Source organism: Zootoca vivipara, chromosome 6 (assembly GCF_963506605.1).
Source record: "Zootoca vivipara chromosome 6, rZooViv1.1, whole genome shotgun sequence".
Taxonomy (NCBI): Eukaryota; Metazoa; Chordata; class Lepidosauria; order Squamata; family Lacertidae; genus Zootoca; species Zootoca vivipara.
Window position 1 is genome coordinate 83100467 of NC_083281.1, and position 19192 is coordinate 83119658.

The window sequence follows — 19192 nt, forward strand, 5'->3', positions numbered from 1 at the left end:
GATTGATTGTTAAAACACTCTGGGAATTGCAGGCCTGTGAAGGAAAAGACTCTCAGCACTCGTAACAAACTAAAGCTCCCAGGATTATTTGGGGGAAGTCCTAACTATTTAAGGCAGTATGGTACCGCTTTAAATATGTAGTGCAGATGGAACGAAGTTCTTGTGAATGTTGTATTCTATTTATTTACAAACTCTGGTGGCCTTTGACTTGGAACAAAGAGTTCCTATATATGGTTCTCTTCTCGTAAGGCCGTAAGCGGTACATACGAGTAAGAAGGCAATGAATTATTTGCAAGGCTGCATAAAGTGGATAGGTCTAGATCAATTGTCTTCAACCTTTTCAAAACCAGGGCCCACCTTTAACCCAAACATCCATTTGGGAACCCACTCCTTAATTTTCTACAATATATTTGTATGATGACAATGTTGCTGTCTTAGATTGGCTGAGACCCAATAGTGGGTCCCAACTCATCTGTTGAAGACCTCTTGTTTAGATGGCTGTCACTTTTCTTGTTTTTCTACAAAAGCTTTTTAAAACTGTGCAATTGGAAACGAGGCCACCAACATGCTTTGAATATGCAAAACACACTCAAAAATATATTTTTTTAAAGAGTCAAACTTTTCCTCTTTTTTGAAGAGGGAAACAGCCATAATGTGTTGAAATAGACTGCAGCCAATTTTCATACAGTATTCATAATTACTTTATTACACTGTGCACAGGTAATCAGCCTCCAAATGATCCAATAACCTTGGCTTGCTCATAACTCCCCTGCACTGGGCTTCACAGGAGAGGGAAGAGAAAACCGAGCAAAACACAGTATGTTTTGACTACTTATAAAAGCATGTTCTCTAGGGAATGCACTGCCAGATTTAAAGAGAGGGATTCTCCCTCGACTGCTCAAGGTTTACAGTCTCCTACATTCTCCCTCAATCACTTCCTTTGCACTGTCTTGATACTGCCTTGTAACATAACCACCTGCTGTGGGCATTCATGTTTGCTAAAAAAATATTTAAAAACGAGCAATCACAGAAATCATCATGCTGTGGGTAAATATAAAATCAGGAGTTCTTGCATCTAACCTGAGATTTCAAGAAGGAAGAAAATAATCTTTGTCCTCCTGCACTCGCAAGAGAAGAAAATTGAATTAGAATTACACATTGATCTTGATGGGGGGCATCTTTAGAGTATCAGTTGGCTCAACTCAAAGCAAATAAATGACTGTAGGACAGGGACTTACAAAGCTTGCTGGATTTGCTGGACACTTCAATGCATCATCATTTGCACTCCACAGTAATTAATGCTAAACAACAACACACCCCTCCACTCTATACCCAATCCCTAATAATGACTCGCTGGAATTCACAGCCACAGATGGAGCAGAAAGCAATTAAGACAAATTCATGATAGGATGGGCTATGATAGCAAAATGTTCAGAAGGTGGTACAGACAATAAACAGGGGAAAACTGTTGCCTTCAAGCCCCAAAGGTATGTAATGAAAACAGGATGCTCAGCTAGAAGCACTTTTCATTGGGTCCAGCAGGGCTTCTCCTTAAGCACATTACAACCCCCACTTTATCCATAAGAATGCACTCAAATGCTGGCAGGGGTGGGTGGGTGTGGATCCTTTTTAAATCAATTATTGTACTGCCTTAGAGTACACTGGGGCAGTTAAAGCGTAATTGAATCCAGGATAAGTTATCAGTTCTGGGCAAGGGAACCCAAGTGACCAGTTCCTGCAAAAGCAAACTTACATACATGGGCTCAAATTCAGCGTGGAAGGCCTAATAGCCTAAGGAAAGTGGGAGGTGGGGCATACAACATATTCTCCAGCCACACCACTTCACCAATGCATACAGCACCTCAAGAGGGATCACAAAATCAAGTGTTCACACCTCAGTGTTACAGAAACAGTGGGGGGGGAGCATTCTGCATACAAGGCCCAATACATCCCCATGGGGTAGGGGACATATTTGCTTTCCTAGCACCAGATCCCTAGTAAAGACTTAAGGAGGATTCCCACAGCCTAAAACTAAGCAAGAAAGGGGTATTCAGCTCCTGAAGAGATGATTCAGCTTCTCCACTTCAGTATGTCCAGTCCACTCAGACCCCGAAGTAGGACAGTTTCAAAGTGGATGGTGCAACCACACTTGAAATACAGTTCTGGTCACTTCTCCTCAAAAGGCATATACAGTGGTGCCTCGCTAGACGAATTTAATTCGTTTCACGGGTCTTTTCTTATAACGAAAAATTCGTCTAGCGAATCCCATAGGGGGGAAAAATGCATTGAATTTTTTTATTATTTTTTTGCCCATAGGAACACATTAATTGAATTTCAATGCATTCCTATGGGAAACCGCGATTCGCTAGACAATTTTTTCGTAAAACGAATTCGTCTAGCAAGGCAACCTCCACTAGAAAAAACCTTTCGTTAAGCGGAAAGTTCGTTAAGCAGGGCATTCGTTAAGCGAGGCACCACTGTAGCAGAGTTGAGAAAGGTTGAAAAAAGTGCAGCCGAAATTATGATCAAGTGACTCCCTTATGAAGAAAAGTTACAACTTTGAAGCTTTTTTTTCCCTTTAGAGAAAAGGCAAGTAAAATGTGACGTTACAGAAATAACTGTGCATGGTAAAGAGAAAGTGGATAGAGAGAAAGCTTCATTCCCTCTCTCAGAACCCTAGAATTTGGCGAAGCTGAGTGCTAGAAGATTCAGGACAGGGCTAATTCACACACAAGGCACAGTTAAATTAGGGAATTTCCTTCCGCAGAAGGCAGTGATGGCCATCAACTTGGGTGGCTTTAAAAGATGAGTAGACAAATTCACAGAGACCCTGAGGGCTATGTTCTACCTCCACTGTCAGAGCAGTATGCCAGTGAATACCAGTTGCTGAGAATCGAAAATGAGAGCATTGTTGCTTCAGGCCTGACTTGCAGGCTTCCCATTGGCATCTGGTTGGCCACCGAGTACAAGATGCTGAACCAGATGAGCCACTGGCCTGATCCCACAGGCTCTTCTTATGTTCAAAAGCAGCCAATGCTGTGACACTGTGAGACAGAGAAGTGCCACTGTGTATGGGCCAGTGGGCACAAACCATAGGCAATAAGGCACATGTGGGACCTTTAGCTTTCTCTGGATTGTGCCTATCTCCTGCAAGGTAACAAGAAAAACCTAAAAAAATTCAGAATACAGATGGCCATCCTTTGCAGCAGCTCAACCTTATAGCAAAACTTTGAGGCCTTTCATGTTCAGCTTTGGTAGAAGAGTGTGTCTAGACTTTGGAGGGGGGAGGAAAGAGGGCACAGCAGCAACCATGTCTAGCTTCTAGGAATTAAAACTGCAACACAGCCAAGTCTGGCACAGAACCTTAGGTTGTTGCACCTAAATTATAACCATTTTCACAGAAGAAGCTAATCACAATGAATCATTCCTGGGAAAATTTGCACTCTTACTTCCCCCTCGAGGAAGTGTGCAGTCATGCTGCTAATGTAGAATTTACAGCTCTCATTTCCCCCATACTTTTGCGAATGGTGGGAAGAGAAAAGATTATCTCCCTGCTGTCAGATGAGAAGTTGTCCTTAATAATAGAAACAAACACAAACCCAAGCATGGTGTTTCAGGGAAGCTTTTATGCAAGAACTGAGACCTTATCTTGGCAAGAGCAAAAGAAAAGTAGATTTATATCAGCCATTCACACCTTTCCCTGACACTATGAGTCCCTGCAGTACATCACAAGGTCAAAATTAAAAGTGGGGGGAGAACACTTATCTCATCTGCCAGGAAAAATATTTGTAAAGTGAAAATATATGACTCTTGGGAACAGGATGGATAAAATTCTATACCTGCGTTGTAATGCTGTTTCAACCCATTTCCAGCATACCCTCCTGGTAAACTGAGAATTCTCTCCTATAGCAACGTAGCAAACCTTCAACCCAATAAAAACACACAAAAAAAGACTAATGCAGCAGACATCTTGCTGGATCCTGGAAATCATGGTTTGCAAAGTGGGAATCAGCCTCATGAAACATGCACTTGCCCCCACACCCATCTTGTAAACCAGAGACTGCAACCCTGATATGAAATGGGTCTGTAAACTATGGCTTATTAGGGAACCTTGTTTGCAGTGGTACATGCGTATCCTGAAGCCATAATGGTGGGAAGGGGAAAGAACCTCACCTCCAATTGTCAGGCCGTTACAATATAGCACATTTCTTTTGTGGTCAAAGCATTTTTCATATTCCTTTGTGATCTTTACAACAAAAAGACAAGACAAGCCTTTACTGTACCCACATTACACATGGGGAGGCTGAGACAGAGGTAGTGGCTTACCTGTAACTATACCTTCTCGCCCTCCCCACAGAAGTATCATACCTGAGCTGAAAACTGAACTGAGGACTTAAAGGTTCTTGCCTTTAAATCATTTCTAAACATTTAATTTCACCTCCCTTCCTAACACACTTTCCCCCATGCTTTCAGTACCTGAATCTTGACAGCTTGCACCACAAAAACCAGGTGTGAAAGTGACTATACAGGCTCGACAGCCATTTTGCAGCATGATTACTAAATATGCATATCACAAATTATCCTCTGGCTCATTTTCGTAGTTGACAAGAAAGCCGTCTGCCCAGGCATTGCACCATAGATGGGAATCTGTTTTAAATTCTTGCCAGGGTTTGCAACCAGGATATGGCCTGAGGACGACACTATTATTAGCCAGAATTTTTACATTATCACTAAATAACCTGATGGGGAGAGAGTGAAGACACCTGTCAACAAGGCAGAAGGCACCCTCAGGAGGCATTTCGCTTGAAGTCTGCTTGTCAAACATGCAGTACTTATTTACTGCATTCGAGGGGAAAGCGGGTATACAAAGAGCTAGCTGCAAGCTTACATTTTACCAGCAAGGGTCCAAGTGCATGGCTGGATCAACTGCAGGCTTGTGATTGCCCTAGAAATTGCTGAACTCTCCCTTCTTCATGCTCCACTGCTCCACATTCTTTAAAATATTTTTATAATCAAGGAGTCAAAATGTTGGCCCCTGCCTAACATGCAAAACAGCACAAGCCACACATGAACAGGAAAGGTCCAACCACAATATAGCTCAACAATAGAGCACACATGCATCACATACAGCAGACCCCTAGTTCAATTGTTGGTATCTCCAGTTAAAAGGCTGAGGAAGTAGGGGATGGATGGAAAGACTGAGACCCTGGGGAGCTACTTCAAGTCGGAATAAAAAGCCCTGGGGTAGGTAGACAAATAAATTCGACCTGCTATAAGATAACTTCTTCCTATGTGTCTAACAACAACTGCAACCATCTCACGCAACTTTCTGCAAGTTTTGCTCCATGTCCAAGAGACTGACCCATTAGGATGAATGGAGCACTGCAACACCAACCTCAGCCAGCTCCTATCTACTTGCCTTCTTAAATGCATCCAGTCCTGAGGGTTGTCAACCTCCTCCACTTTATATAGAACATAGCAAGGAGAGGGGGGTGGCAAAGTAGAAATAGCTGGCGCTGCCTGTCATTCACTCTGCCTTGTGCTGGCTTCGCTTGCCTTCTGCCCCAAGAGTCTCATCCAATGGCAGTACCTGTTACCACAGTAAGGCAACACCTGCCCTGAGATTAAGCAACAGGAGCTGTGCCCAGCAAAAGCCCTAGAGGAGTGGCCTATGCTATAGTTTTTAATCTGACTCACTTCCCTGCATTGCTAAGTGGCTCCATTCCCCACACAGACACAAATCCTGTTTCCTACACCAACATAGGGTAAGAAGGGTGAGATAGACAAAACTTTCTGCTCCTCATAGTGAGGTTTTCTTCAAGCCATTCATTATTTCTCTGCAGAACTGCCCTACCGTAACATTCACCTGCCTTTCCTACTGTATGGCTTACTACCAATTAATCAGGTCTCCAGTCAAGGCACCCTATTAGCTGTATGTACAAACAAATTTAATGCATGCTGAGCCTTGCGGGTTTGGCCAGTTGCTCACCCTCTCCCCAACAATCTCTTCCACAGCATACATGCCTTCATCGCACCACTGAGTGAGGTGCTTCCAGAATATGCAAAAGGGCAGCAACATTTGCTGCTGGTTGAGGCATATTGCTGAACCAGCAATATGCAAGGGAGGAATATTAGAAGCAATTGAGTCCTGACCCAAAGTGAAGGGACTGGAAGCAGTGCCTAATGCTGCACATTGCTGAAGGTAAGCAGGTGCAGAACTAATCAGTCTTTCCAATGAGAGGCCCTCCAATGAGAGTCTCATCCAATGGCAGTACCTGTAAGAACAGGATACAATGATTTAAAACAACAACAACAACAACAACAACAACAACAACACACACACACACACACTTGTATTGTGGATTTTGTGTTCGCATCATTTTAAAAAAATCAAAATAAAAGGTTCATCAGAAACATCATTTAAGAGCAGAAAGCTATTGTCACACCTACATCTCAAGTCACCCTCACCCCCCTCATCTGCTTATACCCTGCATGGTATGTCTTTGCTAGCCTCTTCACAATGTCACTGGTATGCTGCTTCTAGTTTCATTTAAAATACATTTTCAGAATCTAGGATGAGGCATAAACTGGCACAGATCCATATTTCATTTCATTCTCCCAATGTGTTCAGCTAATAGGCTATCAATGGCTTTTCACCATGTGGCTAAGGCAATGCTGAATACCACCTCGCTCTTACCTTTACTATGAGCTTTCCCAGAGTCAAGTGGCTGGGAAATGAGTGCAAGACTAGATGGACCTAAGTCCTAAGGCAATAACTATGGAATCGCAGGGGTGGGGGTGGGCCTTCACTGCTCAGAAGCAATTTGCACCCAAGCTTTCCACAGGCAAATTCCTATCCACTATCACACCGGTTTCATTTTATTCTGTGGTGTACTCAGTGGGTTGTACCCAATGCTAGTCCTACTCAGAGCAGCCCCACTGAAATTAATAAACATTGACTAACTTGCACCCATGAATATCAACCAGTCTCCTCTGAGTAAGACTTAGTTGGCTACAACCCAATAGAAAGGCATGTATCAGGTACCTTTTATCATATGTGGTGGGAATGCAAGAAAGTGAAAGGCTTCTGGGATATAATATATAATGAGATTAAGAAAGTGTTGAAATATTGTTGTTGTTGTTTAGTTGTGTCCGACTCTTCATGAAATATACATATGTTAAAAAACAAGAAGCATTTCTACTGGGAATTGTAGGTACAGAAATTAACAGACAAGATATTAAGCTTTTCCTATACGTACCAATGGCAGCAAGAATTTTATTAGCACAGAAGTGGAAACGAGGAATTACCTACAAAGGAAGAATGGCAATTGAAGCTAATGGAGGATGCGGAACTGGCCAAAATGATGGGAAGAATCCGAGAACAGTGGGACCAAAAGTTCATCAAGGACTGGACCAAATTTGCAAATTATTTGAAAGACAATTGTATTCAATCAAAAACGTTGTAGGATTGCAAGAAGCTTTGTAAGGAAAGGTACAAAAACCACTGCAAATAAGAATAAGAATGTATGATGTTTTAATTTTTTTGATTTTAAAGCAATGGTTAAATAGTGAAAATGCAGAAATTTGAAATGAAAGATAGAAAATCATAAGGAAGGTTTGAAGTAAATCAGGGCCCTAAAAAGCCAAAATGTATAATATAAGAGAAGACATTGCAATGGAAAGTATTACATATTGTAAAACTAATAAAAATGATATTGGGGGGGGGAGAGAAAGGCATGCATTAACAGACTGTCCCACAACTTAGACTCCCAGACCCAGATATCCTAGACTTAAAAAATAAATAAATCCTGATGTGCCTTGGGCAGTTATGCTTCTCAGGACCTTGAAAACTGCTCAAGTATGCATCTCTGAACAACAGACCACTGGCTACTGGAAGACACACCCTTACCTCTGAACTGTTTCTATGCCAGCTGGTTATTATAAGAATGACTGTTTAAGAATTGGTGGCAGAATTTCTTGGGTTTTTCTCCTCTTCCCTCCTTGTCCCTTTCCCCTTGTGTGTGTTTTTTTGTTTTGTTTCAGATTGTAAACCTGCAAGCTGGGACTGAATGTAAGCCACTCTGGGAGCCTTTCTGGCTAAAAAGGGTTAAAATTCTCTAAATAAATAAATGCAGGCTTCCTAGGCATAGACCAGGTGGCTAGAACAGCACTAAACATGACTATGCAAACAGGTTCACCAAGGGGGGGGGAATAGAGATATTTCCTGTCCTTCGCCTCCATCACTTTCTCTCTGCCAAACCAAAGGAGCTTTTAAGAAAAACACACAAATTGAGCCATTAGTTACCAACAGCAGGAAACAAAAGCCTGTCCAGTGCCCATCACATGAATTAAAAAGGGGGAGAGAAAAGGAAGTGTCAGCAAACTCCACCAAGCAATTCCAGGCAACCTCCAGTGTATGGTACACTACATTACCAAAGAGTCAATGCATTCTGACATAACAGCTACACACATTGTAAAATAAAAAGGCTAACCCACATCCCAGGCAAGCGATTCGCTCGACCCTGCCAGCATTTCCTCAAAAAAATGATGTAGAAATTTAAGGAACAAGTGGACTGGTTATAACCAACACAACAGTAGACTGGAGGGGTTAGGGAAGCATGTGAGAAAACAACCGCCTCTGTTTGAATTTTTTTTAAAAAAATCTCCCTCTCTCTCCCTCTCTCTCCCTCACACACACAGAGAGCAGCCCCATGCTATAAACAAGGAGAAAGCACACAAAGGAAGTGGCAAGAGGGAGAGATTACGTCAGCCCTCGCCTCAATTCATAAATGTGAACCACAGAACAAGGCAAATTCTAAACGGCCCTCCCTCTCAGGGATCCTGCTTAAAAAAGGGAATGCACACACACACACAGTCTAAGAGCAAATATGCTACTAAACAGCACACGCTGATGCATCAACTTTCAGTAGCCACAGGGAGGGGGGTGGAAGAGAGAGAGAAACCCCACAGTGTAATCCCAGTGAATTCTATCCTGCAGCCAGATCAAATAACATTTGAAGAACAGCCCGCCAAGCTCACAGAGGCAGCCCAAGCAGAGTAACAATAAACACTGAAGAATCCTGGATTGAAGACACACACACAGGTCGCAGGGATTTGTTACCAAATAGCACACTCCTAAATTACATGGGGGTAAAGAGAAGAGAGGTGGATCCAAATGGAAATCTCCTAATTCCCTAGCTGTTGTTAAAGATCTTATCTTTTTATTTAAAAAGGGGGGGAAGAAGATATCTGTGCAGTGTAATTTCTTACTAGGCAACTGGGACTGTTTTGAAAAGTATGGACTGCCTTTAAACAGCAATTCAGCCCCCACCCAGCCCCCACCTCGAATTGCAGAGCTGGTTGCAATCCTGGAACTAATTGCCTAGAGATCAATGCCTTTAACACTATAATTATGCCCCCCTCAGTTTCTAAGACTTTCAATCCTGCTTAAATTAACTTCTTTCCCAGAAATGCACAACCAGAAGAATATAGCATTTCTAACCCTACTTTTTTGTCCTCTATTTAAATAGAGACCAGAAACATGTTAACAGAAACAAAAGGATAAACAAGACTTCATAGAGAAACAATCCCTCCAGTTCTCAAGATTCCCTCTTTCTGCCCATGGGGCTCAGCCCCAGAGCAAGTGGATGGAAGGCTCCTGTCAACTGCCATTTGGGTTCATGTATCATTAAAGAATCCCACATGGCTGGAAGGAGGCCATCCAATCACACATATGCACAGCACCCCATGTAGGGCAAAGCCACATGCCCTCCAGAGAAGCTGAAAACAAAATCCCAATTGTACTGAACAAAAGCAGAGCTGGTTTCTGTCTCGGGGAAACAAGAAGTGGTTGAGCGGGTCTCCCTGTCACATCAACTGAGAACAAAGTTGAGTCAATATTATAAAAAGGGCCTTTTAGACTGAGCTGGGCACCAATTAAAAAAAACATAAAAGGCATTCCAGTACACACTTCTGCTACACTCCAGCAAGTAGAGTGAAAGATCCCCCTCTGCCCCCCCATAAAACAAGAAAACCTGCACTGCAAACTTCTCTTGGATTTTTTAAAACAACGAAAAAGCTTAGCAAGCTTTTGAAGTTCCACCTAGTTTAGTACAACCTTTTGTTGTTGTTGCTAAACTTGTGTGGGAGCAGAAATGTACATTAGTTTTTTTTAAAAAAACACTAATTTTAAAATCCCCTGACAAAAAGGGGGGGGGGACTTGTAACCTTAAAATGTTCTGGAACAGTGCCCTAGGCCAATAATAGCTAGCGCAATACCTACCAAGCAGATCCAAGTTTCCTTGAAATTATTTTCTCTCCCCTCCTCCTCCCGCATTTCTAAGATATTACAAATTAAGTGGAAGGAGTCAAGTGTTTTATCTACCCAGCTGGTGATATGTTTTTGTTGTTGTTTTTCTCAAGTTATTTTTTTCCCTCTCTCAAGGCTGGGGAAATACGAAGCTACACTCTAGAGGAAACTCAACTTGATTGTGATCTCTCTGTCTCCCATTCACACACAAACACACACCCTTCAATGTAAACATCACTTAGGCAATCCAGGGAGATGACCCCACGCTTCGGGGCGCGAACCCCAACCTCAAACTGCACATTAAGTTGACTCGTCTTCACACAAGGAACCTAGATGTAAGCGAGACTTGAGGGGGGATTTCCCCCCCCCCAAAAAAGAAAGACATGTGCGTGCGAGTCAGCCAGACCACCATCCCCACCCGCTTTAGCAAGGTCCCCCCCCCCAGGCGGCACACACTGGCTCACTCACCCCAGCCAGCCTTGGACTTTCCGCTCGGCAAGAACAACGAGGAGAATTCCTGGAGATGCGGGGCCAAGGCAACCAGCCTGCAATCACAGCAGCTGTTTCAGTCTGACCCCGGCGGACCTCGAGCTGCTTCTCCAGGGCACGCAGAAAAGGAAGAGGGGGCTGCTGCTACTGCGTTCAATCCCACATGCAATGCCCATGGAGGAGGGAGGGGGGAGGAAGAGGAAGGAAGGGAGGAGGAGGAGGAGAGGGGAAGAGAGAAAGAAAAAAAGGGGGCCAGAGAAGAAAGAGAGAGAGAGATGCACTTGGCGAACAAAAGGAGGCCCCCGCTTCACTGCAGCGCCGCTGCTGGGCCAGGCAGTGGTGCGGGCGAGAAGAGGAGAAGCAGCAACGGCGGCATTGCCCGGGCCGGAGAAGGATCCCGACTGGAGGAAGCGGCGGCGGCGGCGGCAGCTCCCTGCCTTAGCGCGGCGGGCTGCGCTCCTCGGGCCCCTCCGCGGCACATCCACCAGCCTTAGCTGCCGCTCCTCGGTTGCAGCCACCTCCACATGCCTCTGTGTGACCCAGTCGCTTTTGCTTTCAACCCAGACACCAGGAGAGGGAGAGAGAAGCACAGCCTCCCAAAGACAACAAGCGGCGGCGCGCGGGAAAACCCGGAGCGGAGTCCACCAGCCTGGCGCTGCCTCCCGACCAGACTCAGTGCAAAACGGCGGGAGGGCGGCCCGGCGGGGGCCACCGACTCCGAGCCAGCCAGCCCCCCGGCTCTGTGCTGACCAGGGCCAGTAGGATGCCTTGGCTCACGGGCTGCTCGACATCCTTGCCAATGCTGGGCGATGCGAGCGAGCGTGCACAGCTCCTGCCTCCCTTCCTAGATTTCTTTTCCCCCGCCCCAATCCGAGCCGGAACAGGGAGAAGCTGGCTGGGTGATTGATGGCGGCTCTTTAATAGCGTGGTCAGCTAGAAAATGCATCTGCAAGCAAGATATTAAAGAGGCAAAGCATCCCCGCGAGTGATCTGCCGCTGCTCACATCCGAGCGCGAGCGAGATGCAGCAGCAGCCCAGGAATATTAATGCAAAAGCAACCTTCTTCCTTCTCTCTCTCTTCCCCCCCCCACCTTCCTGCTTCGGTTCTCACGAATGCAGATCAAACACTCACACGGCGTGGAGAAGACACAGATCAAAAAGGAGAGAGGTGGAGGAACATTTAAAACAGCGGGGGCGGGGGGGGGGGAAACGGGACAAATAACGCTGAGGATGCGAAAGGCAAAAAATGCCAATTCAGTGGCACATTAGAGGCATCATGGCTACACAGAAGGATTGGGTTGCAGTTGATTCAACCAGTAAGCCATTTTGTTAAAATCCGCCTACACCACCGGCCCCCTTTTTGCACAGGAGAATAAATATCCATCTGTCAGCAGGCGCTCCCTTTTAACATTACACTGGAGAAGAACTACACCTAATGCAATGTGAGATGTACTAATGCAGGTGCACCCACACACCCCGTGCCAGCTTTGTTTTCAAACAAAACATGGCATTGCACGGGAACAAAAAACATTTCAACCACCCCTCCCAAACTCATTAATGCAATGATTGTTGTTGTTTTTGTTTAGTCGTGTTCGACTCTTCGTGACCCCATGCACCAGAGCACACCAGGAAGTAATAAATACATTGATGGTTTTGCCCCTCCCCAAAATTATAGCTGCTTCCACAAACAAAACACATTCCCCACACTGCAATGCACAGGTAACCAGAAAATGGAGGATTTGTGGACCACCACCAGCACTGTGGGGATAGATAATTCAAAAACTCTGTCCTCTTTTCTTTTATTGCGGTTTTTAGCTTTAGCTGTTTAATGCTACCTCAGTTAAATCTAAAAAAAGGAGGTTAAAAAGGGTGTCATGATCACTTTTACACAGGGTCATTTCAAATGCCAAACCTGTTCAGAAAAGGCTCATTGAAATTAATGCCCATGAGCAAGTTTGGTCAACTAATTTCACTGGGTCTTCTCCAAGGAAAACTTAGCTTTGAAGTCCCCCCACCAACTCCAAGAAATTTTCTGATTCTGCACACTAAATGTCATATAAACATTGTGTTCCATAACCATAAATAACTATAATATGAAGCTCATCTTTGCACTTATACCCCAGGTTTAGAATTACCATAAGGATACACCACGAGGATGGGAAGGAAGAGAACATGCCACTGAATTCCACCCAAAATGCCCAGACAGCTAGTAGGTTACAGGAGCAACCAATTCACCTAAGCTAGTGCTCAGTATTTAGCCTCGGTATCCAGGTTTCACATTTATTGCTTATTATTGATTGTATATTTATTGCTTTAGCAGCTGGCATTTTATTTAAACTGTTGTACTCTCAAGGCCTTTGCTAGATTTCTTTTCTTTTAAAGGTCTGTACTTGAAGCTTTAATCTATTCTGCACCAGCGAAAAGCAGCTGCCTAAACCGCCAACCCAGCTAATGAAGTATAACACCCTTTGCCACCCGAAAGGCCGCCCTGTGATCAATACACTCAGAAAGGCAGCTTGTACTGCAAGCTCGGCTCCCTTGAAAGATCAGCGCCGCACATTAGCTTCTCAATGGGAGCCCATCAGAGGGGAATGTGCTCAGTGAAAATAAGCTTCATAACCAAGAGGCTCAGTGATGGAACTGCACTGGCCAGAGCCAAAAAAAATCAATCCCAGAGTCAAGCGACAAAAGCCGACATTTCATTTAGCCCCTCTTCCAATTTTTTAATCAAGTGTGGCCTGCCACACACAGCAAGCCACAGGAAGGACAGATTGCTCCAGCCATGGCTTGATGTAGTGTTTACCTCCCAGCGATTCCAGGAAAATTCTCTCCCTGTCTTACACATATTCAGGCTATGTGAAAAAATGTGTCGTCAATCACCAGCATCATCATAAGTCTGCATGGCAGAAAACAGGCTAGTATGAATGAAAAAGTCTTCTGCAGTTGTACTCAGAAACGTGTATATTTCTTCTGCAATGAATCTCAGTCTTAACCATTTCTACATAGACACACACATACCTCTGAGACTAGCATGCCTTAGTCTAGCCTTCTTCATTATGAGAAAAAAGATATGGGGGGGGGGGTGAGCTAAACAGTTGAGGTGGAAACAGAAATGCTGAAGCTACTATTGCAAGGGGGGGCATTTGCTGGACTCACTCTCATCAGCCCCAGCTACCATGGCAAAGGATGATGAGAGCTGTAATCCAACAACTTTGAAAGGGCCACGAGTGACAATGGCTCATCAAATGTCACAGTCACATAGCAATATAGCACCTCACCCCCTTTAGGAGAATCTTGAAAAATGTGGGGCATTTCAGGAGGTGGTGAGTTTGTGCTCTCCCTATTTGCCTACAATAAGGTAAAGCATTCAGATAATTCCTTAGGGGCCTGGATCCACCCCCAAACTGCACTCTCATTTCCTGAGAGAGACTACAGAATAAAGGGGGACAGCTTTTAACAAAAAATACTCTACTCAGCTATCTCCAGTCAGGAACACCAACCGTGCCACCTGTCCGCCTGTAAGTGTCTCCATCTTAATACCAGCTTCCCTGAAATGCTTGAAACTATTATTGACCATTTCCAGTAACAACTAAACTGGACCAAACACATCAGCCAGAAGAGGTGAATGCTACATTTATAGTATCCCTTTCTGGTGCAGAGAACCATGTTGGCTCAAATACCAATACTGTACAGGCTTTTCCAGTAGCTACTGTAGTAGTAAAGTTGGTAATCAAGGAGCAGTGTGAATGCAGCCCCTTGTGTTATCTTGGTCAAGGTATTTAAGGTGGTCTTTTTCAGAGAGAAAAGCTCTCGATTTCTTACAGCACCTTCATGACTCCCCTAATATTACAATGTTCCTTTCCTTCTCTTGGCTCAAGTGTCTGAAACATTGCATAGGTTCAAGAGACAGAGTCTAAATACTGTAGAGGGTGCACAGGGAGGAATAGTGCATAGTCTTAAACAACATTGTATTTCCAATAGAAAAGCAGATAATAAGCTTAGAAGGATGAGAAAGCAGCATACATGATATCTCTAGACAGTCTCACAGAATTGTTTCTTAACATTATATTACTAAATCACACTTCTATGGCCACACTTGAAAACTGGAATGCCTTGCCAAAAGAGGTCAATCTCATTACTTCTCTGATGGCTCTTCTGCTGGTGTTGCATTTGGCCTGTCAAGGTATGAATCTCCCTGATTTGTTATTTGATCTACTATATCCTCTTTGTTTATTTTATCATGGGCTACAACATGCAGATTCAACTGTAAAAGGAGCAAGGTAAAAAACAACAACAACAACAACAACAACAACAACAACAACTTTACTCAACCAACAAACAAAAATTGAAATTCCCTCCCCATGTCAGTTCTAGAAAGAGAAAACAGAACTGCCAGAGGAGATGCAGGGTGGTAATAGTGTCAGATCTTGCAAACTGTCTCTCAAGCACTGTATGAAGCACATGCACCAAATCTGATTCAGCAGATTTATACCTTGCATTCCTGCAAATAGCTCAAGATGGCATACATGGTGCTACCACCCAATTTACCTCAACAACAACTGGTGAGGTAGGTTAGGCTGAGAGATCATACATGATGGCCAAAGGTTATCCAGGCCACTTCATGCCTGAATAGGGAACTGGACACACATTTCAATTCAATAAAGTGTTTTCCTAGTTTGGCATTTTAACTGCTATACAAAACTGTCTCCCTGTAGCACTTTGGTGTGAACCCATTACTATTTTAGATTCAGCAATGATGTGCATTGACATTTGTGCATCTAAGGCTATGTGCACACCATGCATTTAAAGCACGCACACACACACACCCCTAAAGAAGCCTAGGAATTGTGGTTTGTTAAGGATCCTAGGAATTGGAGGTCTGAAGTGGGTAAACTACAGTTTCTAGGATTCTTGGAGAGGTGTATGTGTTTAAATGTGTAGTGTGTGTACACAGCCACAAAAGTCAAAAAGAGGCAAATGAATTAGGAATCCACTCTCAGATGATAATGGTTAATACACAAATGAATGCAAGTAAGTCAACTCTTCAAAGATTTGAACAGATTTCTACTTAAAATTAGTTTAAAATTAAACCAGCTGCAAGCAAGGGTAACCTGACTAAAAAGGATCCACATTCCTCAGAGTATCACAGAATAAATAAATCATAGGAGAAAACATCAACAGACAAAAGTGGTAGATCATATAATAGCTTAGGGTGCTTATGGTTAAACAGCAATACCCCTTAAAACACAGTTACAGGTAGGTAGCCGTGTTGGTCTGAGTCGAAGCAAAAAAAAAAAAAAAAATTGTATCTGAAGAAGTGTGCATGCACACGAAAGCTCATACCAAAATATAAACTTAGTTGGTCTTTAAGGTGCTACTGAAGGAATTTTTTTATTTTCCTTAAAACACATGCATGCTTGCCTGCACGCTCACACATTCAGCATAACTGCCTGATGCAGAGTAAAGGCCACTCCCAATCCTGAGCAGAAAGAAATCCAGGACGTGTTTCAGTGCTGCCTCCATTTATCAAAACAACCCTGTCATGTTGAGTACCATTAACAGATAATGAAAGGAGACAAGGGATGCAGTTACAAGCAAAGCACTCAGCCTTGTACAGGCCTAAGCATGCAGCCAAGTGAGCTGACATCTGACTTTATTATAAGCATTATAATTAAATAGAATACCTAGTTTAAGTAACATTAAGGTTGTGACACAAACCAACAAAAGCTGAGGGAATTCAAAGTAAAGCTTTGACACACTGTCATTAACTCCTGCTATTTGTAGGAGAGGAGAGAAAGAGAGAGAAAGTGCATTTTTGAATAAGATAATGTGTGTGTTTGAGAGAGAAAATAGCCTAAACAGGTGAACACAGATTGCTTCAAGGACTGAAGAGTCACCTATAACCTTAAATACTCCGTATGCTTGACATGTTTGCTCCATGGTTTTCAAACCTGGGCTTCCTTTGAAGTTTATCAGGGGTCCCTCAACAAAGAAAAAAAATGGAAGACAAGCTTCTCTGCCTGTGATCAATAGTCTTCACTTGGGATGTGCAGGTAATGGGAAAGCATTCAGCCTGTTCTAAGGCACATTCACACAGTTCCCACTGGTCCACTGACACAATGAGAGGCCTGGTCAGCCTTTCACAAGATTCAAGGCCTGGTCTATACATACCTCCCTGTAATTAGAAAATACCCTATGAGCTTTCTTTCTACTTTCATGGAGTATCTTATGGAGTGAGGGCTCTCTTACATGAAGAGAGCAATCACAAGTATAATCTCCCCCTCCCCACCTGCAATGCGAAGTCCTACTGACACTATCAAGTGGTCTTCTGCCAAATCAGACCATTGGTCCACCCGACTCAGCACTGTCTACACTGGTTGAGCTAGTGTATCCCAGGCAGAAGTCTTTCCCAGACTCACTTTGCACCCATCCAAAATTCTATCACCTCATTTCATTGGAAACATCAGCTAGGTCTGGGACTTTGCTGCACATGCACAGCACCAAGATAGAAAGGATTCCCAGAAAGTGGAACATTTCAAAACTACTGGCATACATAAACAAACTGCACCACATCAGACGGGGACAGGGACCGGAGGTGGGACAGGGGCTTGCCAAAAAGCACAGCCCACAAAAACATTCAATGGTATGCAACCAAGGTGCTACTTTCTACACAGAGAGCACAGAAATAAGTTATACCTTCTTGCAAGAGCTTTAGTACACCTGAAGAACATTAAATGGATATATACCCCCAATATCTATTGGGTAGCAGCCATTCTCAGAAATTCCTTCTGAGAGAATTAGCTCTTATCAAGGCATGCATAAATACTTCACCTAGTAGACAAACTGTGCCAGGAGGAGGAGACAGCTGCTTAAAGGCTACCAGATAAACATACTTCAGCAGGCAAAACTAATTGTAAGAGCACTTTGCCTTATCAGACAGATCACATTAGAAATGCATTATTAAAATTTACTAAGCACTTAAAAACTGAACAGGTCACTACAGTTGGTGCGGTGGGGGGGGGGGCGCCCAGAAGGAAATGGAATGGGGGTGAGTGGAGAAAAGAGATCACAGCTCACAACCTCTATGGCCTTCAGAACAAATTTCGCACGCTTTGTTTAGCGAACACAATTTGCACTAACTGGATAAAGTTTGTTAAATCCATTATCAAGAACAATGGAGATGTGATCTTGACAAATGTTGTTAAAAACAGGTTTGATGTGATGCTTTGTTGTGTTGTTGCTGCTCGACCTGGAATCTGAACAAGCAAACCTGCTTAATTCATACCAAACAGAGCTTAGGGTTTGCCAAAAATCTCCCTCCCTGTCCCCAGTTAGGATACATCTTATTCTACCTCTTTTTTAATAACTAGGGGCTGCTGCCCATGCTCAATCAACTTACCAACCCCATCCATCCCACACCTGACTAAACAGGTACAACACAGGCCCCTGCTCACTGTCAGCCACTATGTTGATCTATACTGTATTTATATTTAAATTAAAGCAATTATTTCCAAATTTGCACCTATACATAAAAATTACCATATGCAAATCAGTGTCCTCTTTTTCTGTGGATGCATAAGTTGTTAACCTACTCTCCCCACCCCCACCCCATGGAACCTCAGAAAACTGTCTTACAACTTTTTGCCCACACAAATTTGTAAGGGCACGTGATGTATTATTAGGCTACTTCCCAAGCCCTAAAGTGCACAGATATTTTACATATTGGCGAGTATGATGGGGGATGGTCTGCCTTTCTAAGCCAGAAATTTCCCAAATGCCTTGCAAATAGTGAATTTTTTAAATAAATAAAAATACAAAAAAATCCTAGACATGTTTTCTTGTGAGTAAGCCTCACTAGACATTATGGAACTTTGCTTCTGAGAAACCACACCCAGGATTTAGCTATATAGACATTTTATTGTGAAATCCAACAAGCCAGTTAAAAGATGTTCATTAACTACTTCCCACTAGAGTTAATACCCCACTCAGCACATGGTTCTGCTGTGGGAAGCCATGACAGTTAAGCCGGTCTGACACAATATAAGGTTGGTACCACAGATGTGGTCTACGTTTGTTCTCCAAAATGTTGGCACCAACAATATATTTCTTTATCCAAATAAATTAAGCAACACTCACAGCTTCTTTACACACATGCACTGCACATTTCTCTCCTTGAAACCTTTTTTGTGCTTTCTTATCAGTAGCCTGCTTCTGCCTCTCACTGCGTTGAGTCATCTAAATTCTCCTTTTCAGCAGGCTGTACTTTGAAAGCTCAGCAGGTACTGACTGTGGTCTTGTCTTTTTTAATATCTTGCCACCAACTGTCACCACCACCCCAGCGCCCACAAGAGAAACTGGCAGTTTTAGAATATTGCATAAGGAAGATTCCACAGG

General features: G+C 43.5%; 1 protein-coding gene across 16 annotated transcripts in view; it reads right to left on the bottom strand.

Moving 5' to 3' along the window:
- RERE (arginine-glutamic acid dipeptide repeats) overlaps positions 1-19192 on the bottom strand; it is a 342916-nt gene that overhangs the window by 261001 nt on the left and 62723 nt on the right. For 10 of the 16 annotated variants that reach the window (XM_035120554.2, XM_035120553.2, XM_035120548.2 and 7 more), the window contains exon 1: positions 10778-15105. The exons of the other annotated variants lie outside the window; for them this stretch is intronic. The gene's annotated coding sequence lies outside the window, so the exon portion shown is untranslated. Of the gene's footprint in view, positions 1-10777; positions 15106-19192 lie in introns of those variants that run through there. 16 annotated transcript variants of the gene reach the window in all.